We start from the raw sequence: 20,127 nt of genomic DNA, 5'->3' as shown, positions 1-20,127 counted from the left end.
TATAAAATATTCTTTTTATTTTATTTATTTATTAGTTTTAATGCCAAGGCAGTAGCCGAATGGCAAAATTATACATTTTATTTACATTAAAGTACACTTAGTTCAGTAAAAGAAGTTTATAAGTTATTTTGTATTTTCATTTTGAAAATTTTTGAACATTTTTCTGTGTGAGGATTTATATTGAAAAATTTAAAAAAAAAAATAAAATAACAAAGAGAAAAAAAAAAGAAAGTAAAATAAAAAATAAGTAAATAAGCTAATCAACAATTTTTGTAAATTAAATTTCTGTAGACAAATAAAGTAGCATTTGAAATCAATCAATTTATGTAATTTAAGAATTCGCTGTCTTTGGTAGATCACAGGTAGATTCCTGAATATTAAAAACAAGAGAAAGTACTTCTAACTAATAGATTAAACAATGAAGTAGGCTGGGCTAAGGGTATATTAGTAAGACGTTCATGGTTGGCCCTCTCGTTCTTGATGAAGGTAGAATTCATAACAGCAGATCTTGAAAGTGTCAAGGCTGAGTGAGATTATTATTTCAACTGGTAATTCCCTCCAAAATCGAATAGCGGATACCACAAGTAAATTTATGTTTTTAGTAAATTTGAAAGTCTAATTTATAAGATGCAGTGGTATGAATGTAAACTTAGCGGACAAACAGACAATCAAAAACTTTGACAATCGATATCTCGATACGAAGGAATCGAATTTACAAAAAATAAAAAAATGCAGTCTTATTCAAAGTTTGGATGTTTACTACTGCATTTATTTGTATTTTAAGAAAAAAGATTTTTTTCGAATACAAATTAAAAAAAAATTTTTGACGAGTGCTCCAATCAACATTTTCTGGCAGAAAAATTCAAAATGAGGTGCTTGTATCTCTTTTGCACCAATTTAGACCTGCATTTATTTTTATTTCAAAATTATTGTTATTATATAAATCGAATTGTAACAATTAAACAAAAAGACTTAGCATAAAAATAAAAAAATGCAGGTCTTTATTATATCAAAAAATCTACACCTGCATTTAGTAAGAATTAAATTTTTTAATTTCCTACCGAGTTATCAATTTTTCCCTTATCAAACAATTTTTTATTTTAATATCTATCCATTTTACTGGCTCTTTTTTTTTAAATAATTAATAAAATATAGGCAATTTTTCAATAACTACATCGACTTTTAAATATATGCATGCTTTATACATAAAAATGATCTGTAACGTTAAAAAATAATTTTTCTTCTTTAAAATTAATTTATTATTTATAAACTATGTATGTATGTAACTAGATTTATAATAACACCGATTTTCTTTTTATAACTAAACAATTTATTTTAACTCTATCAAATTTTATTTTAATTTATAAAATATTAATTACTTAATAAAAATTTATCTAAATAAACATTAACATGAAATATTTACAAATATTTTTAAAATAAAAAAAAACTACACTTCTCACAAAAATTAAATGAGCAAGAAAGAAATCCATTTTTGGAGATTTTTTTGATTTTTCTTTTTAGTCGACGGACTTAAAAAAATTTTTTTCTAGAGAATTTATTCAAATTTTCGAAACCCACCTTGAATTTTCTGTGCAATTTTGGTTGCTGATATATTGATAATCAAAAATAAAACGATCCTGTTTCATTCAAACACCGATATCTCAGCGGGAAATGCTCGTATCGAGGTCTTTAAAAAAAAAAAAAAAACAAATTGAAGCTGAATAAACAAGTTATCCCGTCCATATAGAGGTTAAGTCAAAAAAATTTTTATTTGCTGTACGACCATTTTTCTTCAAGTCACAGTCTGTTGAAAAATCCCTAAAAATTTGGATTTTTTTCTTGCTCCCTTAATTTTTGTGAGAAGTGTAGATTGTTTTAATTGTAAAAATATTTGTAAATATTTCATGTTAATGTTTATTTAGATAAATTTTTATTAAGTAATTAATATTTTATAAATTAATATAAAATTTGAAAGAGTTAAAATAAATTGTTTGATTATAAAAAGAAAATCGGTATTATTATAAATCTAGTTATTTATGCATAGTTTATAAATAATAAATTAATTTTAAAGAAGAAAAATTATTTTTTAACGTTACAGATCATTTTTATGTATAAAGCATGCATATATTTAAAAGTCGATGTAGTTATTGAAAAATTGAATATATTTTATTAATTATTTAAAAAAAAAGAGCATGTAAAATGGATAGATATTAAAATAAAAAATTGTTTGATAAGAAAAAATTGAAAACTCGGTAGGAATTTGAAAAAATTTAATTCTGAATAAATGCAAGTGGAGATTTTGATATAATAAAGACCTGCATTTTTCTATTTTTATGCTAAGTCTTTTTTTTAATTGTTACAATTCGATTTATATAATAATAATAATTTTTAAATAAAAAATAAATGCAAGTCTAAATTGGTGCAAAAGAGATACAAATACCTCATTTTGAATTTTTCCGCCAGAAAATGTTGATTGGAGCACTCGTCAAAATTTTTTTTTTAAATTTCTATTCAAAAAAAATTTTTTTTTTGTAAAATACAAATAAATGCCGTTGTAAATATCCAAACTTTGAATAAGACTGCATTTTTTTATTTTTTGTAAGTTCGATTCCTTCGCCGAGATATCGATTGTCTGTTGTCCGCTAAGTTTACATTCATGCAGTGGTAACGAATTCCTGTTGATAGTCGTGTACAAATTTCACTAATTATTAAATCATTTTCTATTAGATTTTTTTATTTCATTTACAAATAAAAAAAATTTTTTTTTGTTATCAATTAAATAAAATGATCACTAAAATTCCGCAGCAATTGAAAAAGGTTCAACTATTATGAATCTATTATTAAAATTTAATTAATAATTTATGTCACTTATACAACACATAATATATTCTATCAAAAATAGGAGTTAGCCAAATACGATTATTTGAATTGATAAAAACACAATCTTGTTGTAATAATAAAAAATTTGATTAATTAACCATAATAAATAATTCTGATAATTGTCTTATTAGACCAACATTTTTTTGATATTTTGAAACGGCAATATCTTTTGATTGTGTAATTTGATTTTCATTTTCAAAGTAGTTTTTCAAGCGTGACAAGTATTTTTTTCATGTTTTCAGTCGATAGGTCAAAAATTTTAAAAGTTATCTAAAAAAAACTTAAAAAATAAATTCCGTCGACTTTTTGTTTTTAAATATCGTTGAAACGGCTCACGCAATTGATGCCAATATCCTATTAGGTCAACATTTTTTACAAAATTATTATTTTCAATAATCGAATTTCAGTTTTCTTAATATAATAAGTCCCTAAATTTAAGAGTACGATTTTTTATTATAGTATTCAGGAATTCACTGGGCGACAATACATTGGGAAAAGTGTAAATTTACAACAACAAATATTTTCTTCATATAAATAAAAAGCAATTTGATTTATTTAAATTACACAGGAGGACATATTGAGTTTCAATTAGTAAAAAAGAGGATCAGAGATCTTCTGTCTTGTTCTTTATTCTCCCTCGTTTATTATCGCCGCCGCCGGACAAGAGTCGATCATGCGCTTAGAAAGGGACGGAAAATTGTTTGTTTTTCGTCTTACTCTGCGTGTCGTCCTATAATATTTGATATTTTCAAATTGCCTTTTTTGTATGAAAAGAATTGTTTGTTGCCGTAAATTTGCCATTTCCCAAATGTATTTTGTCGTCAACAGAATGTCTATATTAATTATAAGTCACACTAATAAATTTATGACTTTTCATATTAATAAAACTGAAATTCGATTTTTGAGAATAATTGAATAAAAATTTTTTTCAAATCTACAAATTTTTTGTCAAGTTCTGGTGCCTCGTTTGTCAGCGCGCGCGATACTAAAATGTGTTTGGTAACAAAAAATTCATATTTTGTAAACTATTTTTATCGAAGAGAGATCCGATATCGTTTATTTTATTCGTTAATTTACTCTCCAAATTTTATCCTTGATTCTTTTTGACAATTTTTCATTGATATTTAATTGTTAAATAAGTATCAAATGTTTATTTTAAACAAATAAAAAACAAACCTCGGCATGTACCCGTGAACTCGGAAAATCGTTTTCTCGTCTCCAAGAAAAAAAATGTAAAAATTAGCATTTTATGCCTAAGCCTACTAATAGCATCTGTCACTTATTAAAAAAAAAATATTTAAAACGATTCAACCTATGCAAAATGTATATTTATATATTTGTCAAGTTGAATCTTTTTTAATCGCTTTGAGCCATTTCGAATATTTTCAAATCTCTTTTTTTAATCAGGAATATTTTTTGCGGGGCGACTAGACTAATTTTTAAAAAATTGAGGAAGATGGCGTTAGCACTCGCTTTCCAATCCAAATAAAATAAGGTAAATATCATTTGATGACGCAAACTTGAGCGCCATTGAACTTACTACACTATCATTACTATATACCATTACTACTATACTACTACTTGATACTACTACTACCACTAGTAACTTATTATACCGCGAGGCGGACGATGACCTTACCGGATTTACGTGTACATACAGTATCTTAAGAAACAATTGTGTATTCTTTATATTTAGAAAAGTAATTACTTACTCCAATAATTATTTTTTATGAAACCCACTATTGTAATCATGATTTTAAAATATTTTTTGTGCTATTTTATACTCCAAAATAAAATAATTTAGTGAACGAATTTATTTATAAGTATTTGATGCGCAGATAAGCAATGCGCAAGTCTTGTTATGCTCAACTAGCTAAGGGGCGATCGGAGACGGACGAATGATCTCTGAGCATGGCGTGGAGCTTGGTCAAGTAAACAACTTATGTGTATCATTATATAAAAATCTAAACTTGTATCAAATAGTTAACTTTTATATCTGAAAAACATCATCACATAGTAACATTTTCGAAACATGAGATTTATGTTCAATGTGAAAGGAATCATGTGCATATCTTTTTTGAAGTGAATTGTTTTTTTTTGCCTTTTATTGTTCGACTTAGTGAGATTGTGACGTCAAATTTTGGAGTACGGCGTGCCATGTTTCGGTAAGCCGCTATTTATTATTTATTTTAATTTTCTACTATCTTGGATTATTACCATGACAGGTTACCTGTCTGATCTTCTTCTTCTAGAAATTTACTTTTAAGTAGAAAATATATTTATGTACATAACTATGACAATATTTGTCTCCCAGATTTAGAAAAACACCTAAATTTCTTGCTTAGCCTTGTAAATAGATTAATTGATTACTGTTTTACTGCTATGTTTTGATTGTGTGAACATAATTAAATTTATTTGAAAAATATCAAGTAATTATATTTCGTCTTTTTTTTTATTTTTATTAGTAATGAGAATGTTTAAGGCCTAATTTAATATAGTGCACTTGATGAACTTTTTTTTATGTAGTTTATAAATTGAAAAGATTAACCGAAATATTAATTTTACATTTTCATCTATTGTAATCTTTTCGTTGTTTTTCTGAAGTTTTTAAATATTATTTCAATGATTGAAACGTAAAATAACGTTATCCATACAGATCGCCCTTTTATTGTTATTTTGATTGCATAAAGTCTATTTACAATCGATTTCTAACTTGGGGTTAAGTTTCTAATAAAAAAAAAAAAAAAAAACATTCGCAATTAAATTTATCTAAAAGACTTATAACAATATCTAACAATAATAGAAAATTTCAGAAAGTGACACATTTATCTTCCAGTTATAATAAATAGTTTATGACATTTCATTTTTTATCTTATGCCATGATCTATTTTTGCTTAAAAACTTAATTATACAAAATTAAACGAAATCTTGATAAGATAAATGAAACTAAATTATATTTAATTTATAGTAAAACATCATATTTAATCATTAACAGAAAATAAATTGACACACTGATGTATACAGGCATTCCAGAATAATTTTATATTAATATAGTCAATGACCGTCGTAGCCTGGTTGTCTCGTCTCTCAACAGCTTTACTTAGCAATCTAACACATTACATTTACGTGCACACTTTATTTCGAGTTTTATATCAATCCCTATCATCTTCTCTACATGCTGTCTTAGCCAACGCATGCGTAAGAAAAATTTGTGTTCATTCTTTAACACCACCTATTACTATATTACGTTTTTTTCGTATTTACTTTTACGCACTTTCTTCGAGCCTTTGAAATTCACAAATACAGCTGTTATACACTTTCGAACTCCAAAATCTGCTAGTTAGATTAATGAGGGTTTACATGCGTTTACTCCGTGAAAAAATGGCATATTTTCAGAAACTTTTTTATATAAAAAATGAAACTTTTAATTCAAAAATTTTTTTACATCAGAGTTACATATTTAATAAGCATTTTCTGAAATTTTCGTTGAAAAATATTTAAAAATCAGCCTTTGCGACGTCTTTTCTGAAGACCCCTCCAACAAAAGGTGCTTTCGCGTTGACAGCATTACTCATGACAGGGTCAAGTGAAATCAAAAAATTAAATTGGGCCTTTTGTTTAATACCTAAAACAAGAATTTGGACGAAGGAAAAAACAAGAAATTGAAATTTCGGATTTTTGGCAGTTTAAAAAAAAATGTAATTTAGTTAAAATTTGCACCACATTCTGGTTCTTCAAAATTAGTTAATTAACGTTAACATAAAATCCCGGATAATTTTTAAAATAAAATTTAAACCTCAAACTTTTTTTCCATTTCTTGGAGCTATTCTTGAAAGGCTTAACAAAACATTTTTTTTATTTTATACTCTCATCTTTTAAATAATTGGTCTAGAAAAATGCATTGCTTATAAAAAAATACAACATTTTTTTTAATAATGTAATCATTGACGAAGATAATAGCGTAAAAAAAGTGAGCGATGCCATAACTCAGCAAGAGTTGCTGAGGCAGGTTCGCCAACGAAAAATCCGCGAAAATAATGATTTTTGAGAATAAAATCGGATCTTCAAGAAAATTTTTTTATTGCTTAAAAACAATATAGGTGATTAATAATTTTTTCTTCAGGTAAATTATGTTAATATCCCGGAACCGCTCTTTTTTTCAAACCTTGAATATTTTCTTGTCCTAAATTTTATCATTTTTCTTTGATGTTTTTATGTTTGTACACGAAGAAAAATGTATTGCTATTATAGTGATCCAGTGGATCGTGAACGTAGTATTGTGATTAGCTCAAAACAGTATCGTCATTTTCACGATATTATAACCTGATATACTCTATACTTCGGGTTCTTATATTAACTTTCCATGGTATAGTGAATCCGAACAAAAACAGTTTCACTGTAAAAAAATCGCGCCAAGTCCACATTCATAAGACTATTAAGAAAAAAAACTTTGTTTTTTTCTTTACAAAAATATATAAAATAAAAAAATCCAAGTAACCTATATGATTGTTTATGATTTTCGGAAGTTAAAAAAAATTTTGTTATAAATTTAAAAATTAAAAAAAAAATTTGGAACGTATTTAGTGTGCTCGGTTGCAAAATATTTTACTTTTAATGAAATTCGTAAAATCTATTTACTAGGACTTTAAAAAAATTGAAATACACAATGACGCAAACCAAGTACGTTCCAAAATTTTTTTCTTAATTTTTAAATTTATAACAAAATTTTTTTTAACTTCCGAAAATCATAAACAATCATATCGGTTACTTGGATTTTTTTATTTTATATATTTTTGTAAAGAAAAAAACAAAGTTTTTTTTCTTAATAGTCTTATGAATGTGGACTTGGCGCGATTTTTTTACAGTGAAACTGTTTTTGTTCGGATTTTAGTATTTTTTGTAATTATAATAAAAATTTACAATTGGTACCAACTTAAATCTGGCGTTGGTTGCATTTTTTATAGCAAATTATCCCCTTGAAACTACAGTTTATGTAAAAATAATTCCAGCGCACCCTGGCGGGTGTAGATGCAAGCTGTGAAATATCTTTTTTTAACTGTAGTTCCCATCTAATGAAGGATTACTATGCATTCTCGAATTATTTAGTCTGTGGCAGATCACTTTGCCCATCGAAAAAAAGTCAGGATCGAAATTTTTGCGTTGCTATAGTTTGTGCTGATTAAATTTAATAATTTCAAGTAGATTAATTGTTATAAGTGAATATAATTAATTAATAACAGTCAAATAAAGTATGAATTACTGTTATAATATACAATTTAGGAAAAAAAGTGCCGTAGAATTAAATAAAATTTTGCAACCTCAAAATAACCGTTCTGCTTACAGTAAACACAGTCGGTAGTCTGGCGCTCCGTTTACAGCAGATTTGAACGGAACTTGGCGCCAGATTCTACCGAATCTGTGGATATGTCAAATGAATATGTCAAAACGTATTGCAATCATAAAGAAACGTTTCCTTACTACGGCGAAACGGATCGTGATTATCACGATCCATGACGCCTTCAGCGCCACCACGCATAACCAAGTCTGAAACTCTTACGAGTAGATTTGTTTACAATTTTGGTGATGAAATAGTGATAATTACATAAATTAGTTAATTAATATTAACAGTGATATGGATGATTGGGTTGTTGATAAATTACTCGAGTGGAATCTTGAAAAACGTGTCGATTTTTGAAGGCTAGTAAAGAAATAAATCTTTCTATGTTAACTGTGTTAATGTTGTGTCCGTGGTTATTGTATATAATCCTACTGCGTTGATAAAAAGAAACAATGTACATTATATATTGTATTAAATAAATAAAATTTTTGTTTTCATAAAAGTCTTTTTTAGCATAAATGATTTGATTCCATACTATTTTATACAAAAACATATAATTGTATGGATTACGTTCAGTAATAAAGGAATAAAAATTCCATTAAAAAATTTTTTTCTTATGACAAAAATATTTGCCTCTTTTAAATGAATATTTCGATAATACACATTTCTAGGCTAATAATATTTGTAAAAATAAAAAAAAAAGTTATATAAGATAAAGTCCAACTGCTGTAAGTCATTATTTAAAAATTTTTAAACCTAACCCGAGTAAAAAAGGTATATAACCGGTTATATAACTGTGATAAATATATATTGAGATACGATTATATATAATTGTATATCGTCTATATATAATTGGATATAATTTATATATAATTCTATATAATTATATCCAATTATGTGAAATTATTTAAAATCATGAAGGAGAATTATATAAAATTATATATAATTAGATACAATTGTATAGAATTGTATCTAATTAGACACAATTGCATAAAATTATATATAATTTCATGTGATTTGCCTTCACAACTTTATAGAATTTTATACAATTAGATAAAATTAGATACAATTGTATAGAATTATATCTAATTAGACACAATTGCATAAAATTTTATGTGATTCGCCTTTACAATTTTATACAATTATATATAATTAGATAGAATTGTATCTAATTAGACACAATTGCATAAAATTATATAAAATTTTATGTGATTCGCCTTTACAACTTTATACAATTTTATACACCCGTGAAAAAATTTTCTGATCAGACTATATCAGGCCTGATATGGAAATTGGCCATATCAGACTATATATGGGTCATTCCACCAAATAAGAACATTTTTACGGGGCGACCCTCGCGGATTATGTTCAAAATTTATGGAGGTGTTCTCTATAATAAGAAATAAATTCCCCACAAGTTTCAGCCCTTAATATGCAGCGGTTCAGGAGTTGTGATTTTTTAAAATTTTGAAAAAAAAATTTTTTTAACTTTTTTATTAATTTTTCTGATGAGGAAAACTTTTTTATTAAAATCCATTAAAGATCTTTTCTTGCGGGAAAAATTCTCAGCTTTTGAATGAAAATATCAATTTTATCATAAACACATCAGAAGACCCTTTAAAATCCAATTAAAGTGGAAAAATTGATTTTTCTCGGTGTGCGCTGCAAGGTACATCCAATTTGACTTTTTTTTCTGAATGATCAGAGTTTTTTACACAAAATGTATGGTTTTCACGATGTGCATATTTTTTGTTCAATCACAATTAAATTAAACGTAAAATCTTTATAATTAAAATATTTTTATTTTTGAACTTTTTTCAGATCTTGATACAGTTTTAATAAAATCATATCCAATTTCGTCATTTATCGGTAAAAGTGTGTAATGCCTGTGTACCCTTTACCGTTTTTGATGAAGAATATCGTACGTTTAACACATTTTTTTTGTGTAAATAATCATCATTCGTTATGAAAGTAAAATCAACGCCTGTTTAAATTCATGATTGCCTAGGAATGAAAATCTTGTGGTGTCAGTATATGTTTTTTATTTTCCATTTGTAATGAAGCTCTAGCAGCATGTCGTTTTACTGAACCTGCAAGCCTGTCGCGTGGTCCTTTGCCATGGGCAGTCGCAAAAAAATGCCACTCAGCGATGATTCTAAAGTCAGCATAATGATAACATAAATTAGTAAATGTTTTTTTATTTTTAAATTGCTAAGGTGCTCCATCTGAGAAGTAAAAAATCCTTTCAATAACAGCAAATTTTTCTCTTAAAAAAGAAATCAATTGTTCTTGAAATCAATAAATCAAAACTGTGTCATGTTTAAGGCAATCTGAGATACCAACTAAGCCGACATGCTTAATAGTATCATTTTCGTTTTAGTAAACCACCATTGGAAATATAGTAGCTTGGTCATTATTCCAATGATAGCCTTGGGCAGCTTCCTGCACAACAAACGCAGTTTTCTGCAAAGTCAAAAACTACCGCTAATTCGCCACTATTCAAATTTAATTTCGCATTAAAGAAAAACCGACTTTGTATTTTCACTATAAAATCATGTTTTAAAAGTTTCTCAAGTTGCGTCGCTAAGGTATCATAAAGTCATCAGAATCTGAAATAACGTTTACAATGGTACATCGATCGGTTGATGTCCACATATTAAACTCGATTTCATTTACATCAGATTCTTTAAACGATGCATGAATGTAATTAATGATTTCTTCATTGTTTGGACATCTATTACAACTTCTGATGAAGCACGATTCCGTTGGATTATTACAAACCAATTTATTCAATAAATTTTTAAAAATTGGTTGAGTTTCCATAATCCAATCAGTATTTCTCGCAAATTTTGGAAAATTACATCCCACACGGAGAAAAAAATATCGTTAGAATAAGAATACGTATCGTTATTCTGACTATACGCCGTATAGTCATTTTTTTAGAGATATACGCTGTATAGTCAATTCAGCTATACAGCGGATCATCAAAGTGACGATCCATATCATTATTTTAGCGTTACATTTAGTTAATTCAACTATACAGTTCCTCACGTTAACAAAACAGTTGCCTGTTTTGACGAAACTACATATATTGACAAGAGCTATACTCTGTATGCTTAAGTCAAACAAATGAATCCTTAAATCAGCAATCCGGATCGTTATTTTAAGGAAACGTCATTTGAGGATACGTTGGATAGTCATTTTAACAATATTTTTTTTTTCTGTGTAAATAAGAAAATGAAATCGTAGTTGTGAGTGCCATCTGCATTGTATAAACTCAATTTTTTAACGAGCAGTTTGAAATTTTAAATATTTAACAAAAAATTATTTTACTATCCCGAATAATCGTATAACACTTAGCGGATATAACGTTTAATTTAATTGTGATTGAACAAAAAATATGCACATCGTGAAAACCATACATTTTGTGTAAAAAACTCTGATCATTCAGAAAAAAAAGTCAAATTGGATGTACCTTGCAGCGCACACCGAGAAAAATCAATTTTTCCACTTTAATTGGATTTTAAAGGGTCTTCTGATGTGTTTATGATAAAATTGATATTTTCATTCAAAAGCTGAGAATTTTTCCCGCAAGAAAAGATCTTTAATGGATTTTAATAAAAAAGTTTTCCTCATCAGAAAAATTAATAAAAAAGTTAAAAAAATTTTTTTTTCAAAATTTCAAAAAATCATAACTCCAGAACCGCTGCATATTAAGGGCTGAAACTTGTAAGGAATTTATTTCTTATTATAGAGAACACATCCATAAATTTTAAACATAATCCGCGAGGGTCGCCCCGTCAAAATGTTCTTATTTGGTGGAATGACCCATATGCCTTGATATAAGTATATCAGACTATGTACCCGCCCCGGTAAAAAAAATTATATATCATTATATTACATAATTATAAATGAAAAATGGCCCCATATAATTATGTATAATTAAGTATAATTATATATAATTATTTCCATAGGAAAAAAAAAATCGGCACGAGTGGGAATCGAACCGTGGTCCTACCGCTTGAAAGACTAATTCACTACCCGTTTACCTAAGAGACTTACTTGGAGAACAAAGTTTATTATAGCTACAAGTAATGCAAATCGTATACATGATCGATTTGTAATAAACAAAATTTTTTATCTAATTTATTAATTATTAACTGTCAATATTTATATATAATAATGGTATCTATATGTAGATTTATAAAATTATCTATGTATACATGAAATCGCAAAAATGATTCTACGATATATTGTTAAGGTACTTCGTTGCTTTAGAATTTATAATTTCTTTGAAATTAAAAAAATAATCGAGGTAAAATCAGAATTGAAAGCTTAAATTTTTATGGAATTATTTTTTTAGTATATGGAAGTATATATTGCTGGAGGGCCTGGCTAACAATTTTTGAACTTGACAAAACTAATAATTTTTGTGAAATTAAATTTTTTTTTAAGTTCCTATTATTTCATCCGAAAAATACTATATATTAAAAGATTGTTCATCATTGGAGTAACAGACTCTTAGATATAAAAAGAGAATATTTTATGGTAATCACAAAATACCCACTGGAGTAAAAAAAATATAGAATTCTATATGATTCATATATAATTTTATATGAATTATATATACATCTATATAATTATAAAGGAATTACATATGCTTCTATATAATTAGATATGAATCATATATAATGATATATAGTTTTTTTTACTCGGGTATGCCTTTATATGAGTACATAAGACTACTTATGTGCTGGTAAGGGTATGAGTATATCAGACTATATGAATTCATATCAAGTTATATCAACCCTGATCAGGGATTTTTTTTTTCAAGTTTATCAAAGTATATATAACTTTATAAAGTTATATCAGGGCATATCAGGACCTATTAAAAAATAATGTAAAATTAGATATGAGCATATCAAGCAATATCAAGTCTGATATAGACATCAAATTGATAAGGCTTGATCAGGCCTGATATGGCCAATTTTCATATCAGGCCATATCAGGACATATCAAAAATTAAATATGGACATATCAGATCATATCAGGCCAGATATGAACATATCAAAAATTTTTATATGGCCTTATCAGCTCATATCAAGCCTGATCAGAATATTTTTTCACGGGGAATTATATATAATTAGATAAAATTGTATAGAATTATATCTAATTAGACATAATTGCATAAAATTATATAAAATTTTGTGATTTGCCTTCACAACTTTATAAAATTTTATGAAATTATATATAATGAGATACATTTATATAGAATTCGATGGAATTCTCTTTTACAATTATAGATAACTTTATATAATCAGATACAATTATATATAATTGTATACAACTTTGTATAATTGTATAGAATTCGTGGTCTTGAAAGAGATTTCTGCAATTTTATGTAAGTACAGACGTCTATCTATCTGTTATAAATTTTACAGGATTCGATATATATTGATTACTATAAGACGTTCTCTTTTTTTAAATTAAGAGTCTGTTTTTCCAATGATTAATAATCTTTTAATCTATAGTGTTTTGCGGATGAAATAATAGGAACTTTATTAACTTATAAAAAAATTAAATTTCACAAAAATTAATAGTTTCGTCAAGTTTAAAAATAGTTACCCAGACCCTCCAGCAATATATAGTTTTATATATCAAACAAATAATTCCATAAAAATTTGAGCTTTTTTTTTTTTTTTTTTTTTTTTTAATTTGTTTAAAGTTGCATAAACTACTAAGGTCATGAGCGACTACGGTAGAAGGTAAACTTTTGAGATTGAAACTCGTTTTATTTTTTGGGCTGAGCAGAATAATACACTTAAATATTGAAAATATTCATTGGTGTACGCCGGACTCAAACCTGGCCCAATTCTTTGGTAAGCAAGGGCCGGATCCGATAGGGCTACTGCGCGCCTTAATTTAAGCTTTTAATCCTGATTCTATCTATTATTTTTTTAATTTTAAAGTAATTATAAATTCTCAAACAACGGAACACCTTAAAAATTTCTTAGAATCATTTTTGCGATTTTATGTATACATAGATAATTTTATAAATCTACATATAGATATTATATATATATATATATATATATATATATATATATATATATATATATATATATATATATATACAGGGTGTCCCAAAAGTCACGGACGCCATTGTAGCATCTGATGAAAAAAATAATTCTGAGACGAAAAGTCCTTAGCCATTTTTCAACTAACCGCATAGATAATTAATTATTAATTAACAATAACGTCTCTTTATTTGTTAGAGAGTCCAATAAAGTATGTGCCAAACAAAGACACAACTAACTGTATGACTAACTAGTTTCTATAGCTAACGTAGTCACATATATTTACTTACACATTCACACGTGCAAGCGTCTTCGTTGGAACGCACTTGACTTGACACTAGTGCTCTCTCTCTAACGCATAAAATGACGTTATTTTAATTAATAATTAATTATCTATGCGTCTGATTAAAAAATGGCTAAGGACTTTTCGTCTCAGAATTATTTTGTTTATCAGATGCTACAATGGCGTCCGTTACTTCTGGGACACTCTGTATATATAAATAATGAATAATTTATAAATTTCATAAAAAATTTTGTTCATTACGAATCGATCATATGTACGATTTTCATTACTTATAGTTATTACAAACTCTGTCCTTCAAGTAAGTTCTAGTAGGTAAACAGGTAATGAATCAGTCTTCCAAGCGTCAGGTCCGAGGTTCGATTCCTGCCCACGCCGGATATTTTTTATTTCTATGGAAATAATTATATATAATTCTATACAATTATATATAATTTTATACAATTCTATACAATTATATATAATTTCTATCTAATTTTATCGGGCCATTTTTTATATAATTATATATAATTTATACATAATTGTATCTAATTGTATAAAATCTTTTTTACTCGGAAACCCAATTCTTGACTGTCATAATCTACACAATAATTTTAAACTAATCAAGCTACAATAGCAATTTTTATTTATATTAATAACAATAATATACCAAAAAATAAAAAAAAAATAATAATCTGCAATAAAATATAATCAACATTTAATCAAAGACAACTTGATCATCTATAAACCATAGCAATATAGACACTCGATATCCGAATCCATATGGATCGTGATAATCACGATCCACTAGATTGGGAATATGCACATCTAAAGTATAGTCATACGAGGATCGTGATCATCACTATACTGTATCGTGAAAATAGCAATACTTTTTTCTCCGTGTAATTAATATAACTTAAAATTAATTAACGATTTACGAAAAGAACATTTCATATTTTTAGTAGATTTTATAAAAATCTAACTATTGCAGCCGTCCTCATGGCGCAACTTTGAAAAAATTTAGTCGTTTTCTGACTCAGTTTGTCGAGCTGAGTCAGCAAATGTATATAGTTCAAAAGTTTATATATGTATGTATTTATATATATATATATATATATATATGTATCAATATATATATATATATATATATATTTATACGATATAACGCGGCTTGTCAGCACGATAGCGTTTTCAATTTATAACCGATTCTTTTCAAATTCAACATGCTTTATCTATCGATCAAGACCAAGGTTAAGTTCGAAGATGAGCTTAATCGGGCGAGTAATTTGGAAATGACAGGATTTTGAAATTTTGAAAATCGTAAAAATTGATGTTTTTACTACTTCAACTTGATATAATTACTGATCGAGACAAGATATCAAAATTCGGTAAAATGCATCGTAAAGCTCTTTTAATAAGCTTCATTTTCCACTACTCAGAAGTGGTAATAGCCTCAATATTACTCCTTTTAGAATTCGTTTAATGAAACAGTTTTACTGTTGCAGCCGTTTTAGAATTATTGTCTACATCATAGCTTAATCATGATGTAAATTCAATAATTACGATAATGATTAGTCTTTCGTGTAATGTTTTCAGGTAATTCATCAGTAAATATGTCACAAATTAGTTCTATATATTTTCTTCCATTAAAATTTTATCCGGTTTCAAACATCTGATTGATTTGCAAATTGTTGTTCCTAAGCAGTTATTTAAAATTTGGTCATTTATAATTCAAATTTTATAATCTTTGCAATTCTTTGAGAAACTTTTTCTTCAAAAGTTAATTTTTTTTCCAAAATTTGTTCTAAATAGTTTTAAATTTATTATTGAATTTTGTTTTTAATTCATAAATTAAGTTATACATTAATAGTGTTATTATATTATTTTATTAAAAATCAATTTTCTTTATTTGAAAAATCTACTTCCATTTCGGCTGCCGAATGGCCTTTTTTATTTTCTAGTGACCGATAAATAAATTGAGCTTTTGACTGACTTCTATTATTTGATGAATTTTAAAGAAAGATTTTCAAAAAAAAAAAAATGACTTTATTTGTGGTATTTTAATTGATAATTCATCAAGTAGTAGAGTCTACTTCAATTGCATTTTTTAGGCTTTACGGTTACGTACCATGACAAATAAATAGTTTCATTGAAAAGCAGAGAATTTTTTTATATTAATATATAGATAAATTTTAAAGATGAATAAAAATTTAACCCGGATTTAAAAACTGGCCATAATAACGAGAGTGTTGAAGGGTTAATCATTTTTGTCAAACTTGTTATAGTAAATTTACTATGGTAATTATGCAGAAGTGGGGCTCCACCTATTTTTGAATGTAAAAAATCGAAAAATTAATCTTTTTGAATATATTTTCAACTTCCCGCTGAGAAAATCGAAGATTTTCAAAAATCGGGAAGTTATTGGTTTTACCCCGTTTTGCAAAACGTCAATCGCCGCCGGTCGAGTCTGAATCGATTGATTCGTTCGTGAGATATCGTTGTCGAAAAAAATGTTTTTTTCAGAATTTCTATAAAATTTTTAGTCTGACCAGTTCGCGCTCTAAGATTCTTAAAAGGGATAAAAAAACTGCGTTGAATACCGTAAACCGCGAGAAAATCGGTTGATTCATTCAAAAGTTATTGCGGTTTGAAAATCCAAAAAATTGTGTTCTATGGACCTGCTATCAGACTTTTGAGCTCGAAGAGCTCAAAAGCTTAGAACAGTGATCTATTTGAGCTCAGAGAGCTCAAAATAACTCGGAAATCATATTTTTTAGCTCGAAGAGCTCAAAAACAAAATAAGTGAAATGTTGAGCGCTTAGGTATGAAGTTAGCGGAAAGTTTCAGGGACGGCCTTTAGGGTCAACCGTTTTCCTAATTTTTTTTTCTTAAAAAGCGATAAAAATAGAATAAATTAGTAAAAAAAAATTTTAGAATAGGGTAAATGCACCAATTATTGACTGATTAAGGTTTTCTTTTTCTGTAATATATATATATATATATATATATATATATATATAATGAAAATGGTCTTTGTTTGAGGCTCAATCACGCCTAAACCACTGATCGTATCGATATGAAACTACAACCATTCGATGCGAAATTTTTCCTAGATGGTTTATGACTTTTTAAAGACAAGCATTTTCTCATGATTCTTTTGTTTTCATGGATTTCAACCGGGTATAGACGGTATTAGACGGATTATGTTCTTTTACATTCAGCTAAGAATCTACTCACACACTCACACACCCACACGCTTTCTCCCACCCACCCATCCACCCACTCGAAGGATCATCGAAGGATTCCCATCTATATAGTCACTCATCACGAAATCTCGGGAACCATAAGACTTAGAAACGTGAAATTTGGTTGAAATATTACTCTTGCTTTGTAGAGGTAAGCTAAGAACGTATTTAAAGAAAATCTTTCCCCAAAGAGGGTTGCGGGGGCATTAAAAATTAAAAATTCCCGTTTTTAAACCATAGTTTCTATAGACTCCAAATTTAGTAGGAATCTTCTGTAAGAGATATAAAAGTAGTCTATGAACGAATTTTACGATAGCTCACCCCATAGAGGGTTACGGGGGTGGGTATTAACAATGAAAATTTTTAATTTTTAAGCCATAGCTCCTACAGACTCAAAATTTAGCTAGAGTTTTCTATATGTGATGCAGAAATGACCTAAGAGAGGATTTTGCAATAACCCCCGCCAATAATGATTGCGGGGGTGGGTGTTAGAATATTAAATTTCTGTTTCCAAACTGTAACCTCTACAGACTCGAAATTTGGTAAGAATCTTTTATTTATAATGTAGAAATCATCTCGAATAGGATCTTACGAAATTCCTCCTTCACATAGGAGTACGGGGGTGTTAATCATCAAAAAATGCATATTCTTTAAATACAGTTCCTACATATATAAAGTTTAAAAGAATCTCAAGAGAAACAGGAAATTACAGAGTTGGCCTCCAAAGTCAATCGTTTTAAATATTTTTCTTTCTTAATAATGGGATATCAGCTAAAAACGAATTTAGCGATAATTGTCTTCATATGTAGGTTGTATCAGAATGGTGAGTAGAATGTGAAAAAATGTTTTCGTTTATAAACTAGAACTTTTTGAGACATGAAACTTAGGACATATCTATTAAACTTCTATAAATTCAGTAAAAATTTCTTCATTACAATTGTCTCTTCGGCAGCGGAGAAAAAGTTATTGTAATGTTTTCAAAATTTACCATTACATGTAGTTATTTAGTCAACGGACTAAGAATTTTACATTCATTTTACTTTTGCAGATCACATAACTGATGAATTCTTTTATTGTGGGATCACGGGAATGTAATAGATTAAAATGAATGCATTTTCCAAATACTTAAGATGTGGAAAAGAAATTTGGCTACTTATTTCAATAGAATTCATAAAAAAACCTGTACAATTAATTTTCTATAAAAAATTGATGTCACGAAAAAAATTTTAGTTAACGGAAAATTCGTCGCACTTTAAGCTAGGTAGATTTTAACCACTTATGAGACCTGCAATTACTTTAACTGAAACTAAATGCTCATTTTAAATTTTCTTCTTCCTGACAATTATTGTTCTATATTGTTATATACAATTATTTTTTTTTTTTTTTCAAAAATTAACAAAATGGCGGCCTTAGGAAATTTTTTTCTAGATTTTCGGGAAAAAATCAACAGTTAATTGTTCATAAAAAATCGAAATTTTTGAAAAAAAAAAATCCTTCGATCAGGCACAAGATTATCTATTTATGAAACTAATTTTTTCTGTCCGATTGATTTTAGATGAATCTTCAAGGACTTATGATGATCCCCGCAAGGACCTTTTTTTTTGCTGGGTCAACACAAACAGCTATAAATTTTTTTTTTTTTAATTTTCGTGACTTCAAGTCAAAACATTGTGTAATGATGCCATATTATTACTTTTGTAAAATAAAATGATTTAATGGCAAAAAAAATTTCTGAAAATTCTCATTTTTTTGCGTCTCTGACTACCCCTAACCCCTTAAGTTTTTCTTTTTTAATCATGCGTTCTTGTTTCCTTTTTGCTTATTCAATTTTTTCTTGCTCAAGTTTTTCATTTTTTATTAGACGTTTAGCTTGCTTCTTAAGTTTTAATTCTTTTTCTTCAATTTCTAATTGGATTTTTTTCATGTCTAATTCTCGATACTGACTTGAATAATAGCGTAAATCATCTCTTGCTTTTTTTTAGTTAGTTTTCTCAACACGAGGGAAACTCAAATGCTTTTACCATATTTCATTTCGGTCCACGTTTTTAGATTTTATATTAGTAGTCATTGAATTTGTATTTTGATGACAAGCCTCATCAATAGGTATCAATTCTAAAGTAGAATTGTTTTCACAGCCAACAACTGTAGTTTTTAAACTAGTAGTTATTGAATTCACACTTTGATTACAGGCGTTATAAATAGGTATTAGTTTCAAATTAGAATTATTTTTATAATCATTGGTAGATGACTCTAAAATATCTGTTTCTTCTTAATTCAGCAATAACTTATTAATAATAAGTTATTATC

The 20,127-nt window shown here is 27.4% G+C and overlaps 1 protein-coding gene across 6 annotated transcripts in view; it reads left to right on the top strand.

The window, feature by feature from the left end:
* Window positions 1-4,480: 4,480 nt before the first annotated feature.
* LOC123269802 (insulin-like receptor) overlaps window positions 4,481-20,127 on the top strand; it is a 127,871-nt gene continuing 112,224 nt past the window's right edge. For all 6 annotated transcript variants that reach the window (XM_044735653.1, XM_044735654.1, XM_044735652.1 and 3 more), the window contains exon 1: window positions 4,481-5,045. The gene's annotated coding sequence lies outside the window, so the exon portion shown is untranslated. The remainder of the gene's footprint in view (window positions 5,046-20,127) is intronic.

Source organism: Cotesia glomerata, linkage group LG7 (genome assembly GCF_020080835.1).
Source record: "Cotesia glomerata isolate CgM1 linkage group LG7, MPM_Cglom_v2.3, whole genome shotgun sequence".
In the NCBI taxonomy this organism is placed as follows: Eukaryota; Metazoa; Arthropoda; class Insecta; order Hymenoptera; family Braconidae; genus Cotesia; species Cotesia glomerata.
Note: the sequence above shows the minus strand (reverse complement) of the source record. Positions and strands in the feature narration are given on the sequence as shown.